Here is a 4,553-nt window from a genome sequence, read left to right on the forward strand (position 1 = left end):
TAAGCTCCTGGCTCTTGTAATCTATGCCATGACTAATAAAGGCAAGTGTCCCGTGTGCATTTGGGACTGCTGTAATGCTGTCCTGCTATTCATTGAGTTTCCCTTGTCTTTGTTACTTCTTCCCGAGTGCATCACCTCCCATTTATCAAGGTTAACCTCCATCTGCCACGTACCTGATCCTATCTCTATCCTCCTGGAGGAGAAAGTGAGGACTGCAGATGCTGGAGATCAGAGCTTAAAAATGTGTTGCTGGAAAAGCGCAGCAGGTCAGGCAGCATCAAAGGAGCAGGAGAATCGACGTTTCGGGCATGAGCCCTTCTTCAGGAAATGTCGATTCTCCTGTTCCTTCGATGCTGCCTGACCTGTTGCGCTTTTCCAGCAACACATTTTTAAGCTCTGTATCCTCCTGTAACCTATCACCTTCCTCCTCACTGTCAATCATCAAGCCAATCTTTGTGTCATCCACAAACTTACCCATACTCTCTCCGATATTGATAAAAACGTATTTCCACGTTGCTGACAAAGGGCTCAGGGATTTCAGGCTCCCTCACATCACTTAAACACACAATTTAAACTCGCTCCCAGATTCGTATGTAGGCACAAAGGCACAGTCAGAGGGTCAGCGCCGAGGGAGCGCGCGCTGTCGGAGGGTCAGCGCCGAGGGAGCGCCGCGCTGTCGGAGGGTCAGCGCCGAGGGAGCGCCGCGCTGTCGGAGGGTCAGCGCCGAGGGAGCGCCGCGCTGTCGGAGGGTCAGCGCTCAGGGGGTGGGCACTGTCGGAGGGTGGAGGGTCAGCGCCGAGGGAGGGCCGCGCTGTCGGAGGGTCAGCGCCGAGGGAGGGCCGCGCTGTCGGAGGGTCAGCGCTGAGGGAGGGCCGCACTGTCGGAGGGTCAGCGCTGAGGGAGGGCCGCACTGTCGGAGGGTCAGCGCTGAGGGAGTTCTGCCTTTCCCATGAGGTCAGCGATGACCCTTTGCTGACTGACATTGCAGTATGTCGTGGTTTTGTGGTTACTGTTTGTAGAATCAGGTGTCCTGGCTGTTGGGTCAATGGAGATGCTTCACTGAGGAAATCTATCTCAGGTCAGGAGATCTGACAGAGGTGGATTAGTGTGGTGCTGGAAAAGCACAGCAGCATCCGAGGAGCAGGAGAGTCAATGTTTCAGACCAAAGCCCTTCATCATGAAAAGTCCTTCAGGCTTTTGCCCGAAACATCGATTCTCCTGCTGCTCGGATGCTGCCGGACCTGCTGCGCTTTTCCAGCAACACTCTCTCAACTCTGATCTCCCGCATCTGCCATCCTCACCTTCGCCTGGATCTGACAGGTACTCTGGGTAAAGACTTTCCTTCGAATCTCGAGGTGGTTGTTATCACTCCCCTGAGATCACTCTGTGTATAAAACCCCAGAACCCCTGTGTACTCACTCCATCAGTGGCAGCACAGCGTCAGACTATCAGGGCAGTTAGGGAGAAACAGGCAGTGCTGACCCAGTCAGTGAGCCCAGCCTCCTGGGAGTGAGTGTAATGAGTAATCTGAAACAGTGCATGGTTCCAGTGGCTGTACATTCACCCTGCCTCCCGGTTACACCAGTGGTACTCTTGCACCCCCTACCTGTCCTCTGAGGAAGTGTATGTGCCTGATCCAGGTTCCAACTCAGGACGAGCAGAAAGGGTGACGTTAGGTTGACCTCAGTGCGACTGGAGCGGGGGGGGGGGGGGGGCAGTTGCCGTTCTCCAATTGGTTCTTGCCAGTCTCCAGCTGACAAGGGGCAGAGGTACGTGTTGCGAGAAGATGTGGTCTGTGTCACAGAAACAGACCCTTCGGTCCAACCCGTCCATGCCGACCAGATATCCCAACCCAATCTAGTCCCACCTGCCAGCACCCGGCCCATATCCCTCCAAACCCTTCCTGTTCATATACACATCCAAATGCCCCTTAAATGCTGTAATTGTACCAGCCTCCACCACATCCTCTCCATACACGTACCACCCTCTGTGTGAAAAAGCAGCCCCTGAGGTCTCTTTTATATCTTTCCCCTCTCACCCTAAACCTATGCCCCTCTAGTTCTGGACTCCCTGACCCCAGGGAAAAGACTTTGTCTCTCTATCCTATCCTATGCCCCTCATAATTTTGTAAATCTCTATAAGGTCACCCCTCAGCCTCCGATGCTCCAGGGAAAACAGCCCCAGCCTGTCCAGCTTCTCCTTGAGTTGCCCAGGCTCTGGAAATCTCTCCTCCTTTCTCCCTTCGGATACACTGGTATAATATTTCATGTTTGTTATTCTCTTGTGGGATTTGGGTGTCCCTATGGCCTCTCCCTCAAGGGCAACTAGAAATGGATAATTCATGTTGGCCTAGCCTGCAATACCCATGCCCCATATGAAAATAAATAAAATCCATGTGTCTTTGTGTCAAATTTCATTTGATAAGGCACCTTGGGTGAAGGCCTTACTGTACTATAGGCTCTATATAAATGCAGGTTGTTTGGAATTGCGTGACCCTCGGTTTTGGTTCCCTCTGAAACATTGAGGGAAAGTGTGTTGAGTTAGTGATTCTAATTTTACTGCTGCATTTTCTCTTTGGAAGCTTGGGACTAGTTTTAAAGTGATGAAGGTGATCCACACAATCCTCCCCCTGGGTGGGGGGCTTCCTGCAGACTTTGTGGGTGGACGTACTGTCAAGATTAAGTGAGGGTGGGGAGAGGTGGCTCCAAGAGTGTTGCAGTTGAGGTGCACCGTTACCACGTCCCCATCTGGTCCACGTCTGCAGTGCTCTTTCCCAGTGTCCGGGCTGTTGGGAAACGGGCTGGGAATCAATTCCTTCCAGATGTGTGCGCTGATTGAAAACAGCTGGTCAAGATAAAGAATGTAAGGGCAGAGCTGGGGGTGGGATGGAGAGGGAGGGTGGGAATGTCAGGATAGAGCTGGGAGGGAGGGGGTTGGGAATGTCAGGATGGAGCTGGGAGGGAGGGGGTTGGGAATGTCAGGATGGAGCTGGGAGGGAGGGGGTTGGGAATGTAAGGATAGAGCTGGGAGGGAGGGGGATGGGAATGTCAGGATGGAGTTGGGAGGGAGGGGGATGGGATTGTAAGGATAGAGCTGGGGGGGGGGAATGGAAATGTAAGGATAGAGATGGGAGGGAGGGGGATGGGAATGTAAGGATAGGGCTGTTAATGAGGATGGGAATGTACGGATAGAGCTGGGAGAGGGATGGGAATTTAAGGATAGAGCTGGGTGGGGGGAATTGGGAATGTATGGATACAGCTGGGAGGGAAGCGGATGGGAACGTAAGGATTGAGCTGGGAGGGGGGAATGGAAATGTAAGGATCGAGCTGGCAGGGAGGATGGGAATGAAAGGATAGAGCTGGGGGGGAATGGGAATGTAAGGATAGAGCTGGGAGGTGGTTGGGAATGTTAGGGCAGCTGGTAGTTCGGTCGGCCCAGCCGCACAGTCATCTGGGGGCCATGCGATCTGAGCTGAATCACAAAAGCCCACCCTCAGCCCTTGGCTGATAATCAGCTGCATCTCCAGAATCCCCCCACCCCCAGCCCATCCAGCAATCCCTGGGAATGGTATCGTAACATTCTCAGCCTCTCTGGCTCCCCCAACCTTTCCCGATTTGGACGTTGGTCACCATTTTGCTATCCTCATGTCGGAGCACATATCAAGGAGTACTTTGACCTCTGTGGCCAGCAGCAGTTCAAGAAGGCAGCTTACTCCCGCCCTCCTGAGGGTAATCGTGGGGGGGGCGGTGAAATAAGTAGGCCTTGTTCCTGATACCCATCCTCCCAAAAACTATGTTTAGCTGAGGGGCTGAGGTTTTCGTAAATGTTTGGAAGGTGAAGGGGTGATCTGATCAAAGTCTTGAAGATATTAACAGGAGGAGACAGGCTGGATGAGAAGGGCTTTTGCCCGAAATGTCGATTCTCCTGCTCCTCAGATGCTGCCTGACTAACTGTGCTTTTCCAACACCACATTCCCGACTCCTATTGCCACTGGTTGGGGATTCTCGAACTCGGGGCATAGTCCAAGAATTAGGGGCAGACCTAATTCTGTTCAGGAGAGATGTTAGGAAGCATGTCTACAGACAAAGGGTGGGAGAGGTTTGAAACAGTCCTCCACAAACGGCAGTCCACGCTGGATCAGCCATGATCTTGTTGAATGGTGTAGCAGGCTCGAGGGGCTGAATGGCCTCCTCCTGTTCCTATGCCCCTAAGTGAGGGGTGTGGAGTGGCACAGTGGCTCAGTGGTTAGCACTGCTGCCTCAGAACACCAGGGACCCGGGTTCGATTCCAGCCTCAGGCAACTGTGTGGAGTTTGCACGTTCTCCCAGTGTCTGCGTGGGATTCCTCCGGGTGCTCCGATTTCCTCCCACAGTCCAAAAAATGTGCAGGTTAGGGTTAATTGGCCATGCTAAATTGCCCATAGTGTCAGGTGAAGGGGTAAATGTCGGGGAATGGGTCTGGGTGGGTTGCGCTTGGGCGGGTCGGTGTGGACTTGTTGGGCCGAAGGGCCTGTTTCCACACTGTAATGTAATCTAATCATTCCATTGCCTGGC

The sequence above is a fragment of the Chiloscyllium punctatum genome, chromosome 49, assembly GCF_047496795.1.
Source record: "Chiloscyllium punctatum isolate Juve2018m chromosome 49, sChiPun1.3, whole genome shotgun sequence".
Taxonomy (NCBI): domain Eukaryota; kingdom Metazoa; phylum Chordata; class Chondrichthyes; order Orectolobiformes; family Hemiscylliidae; genus Chiloscyllium; species Chiloscyllium punctatum.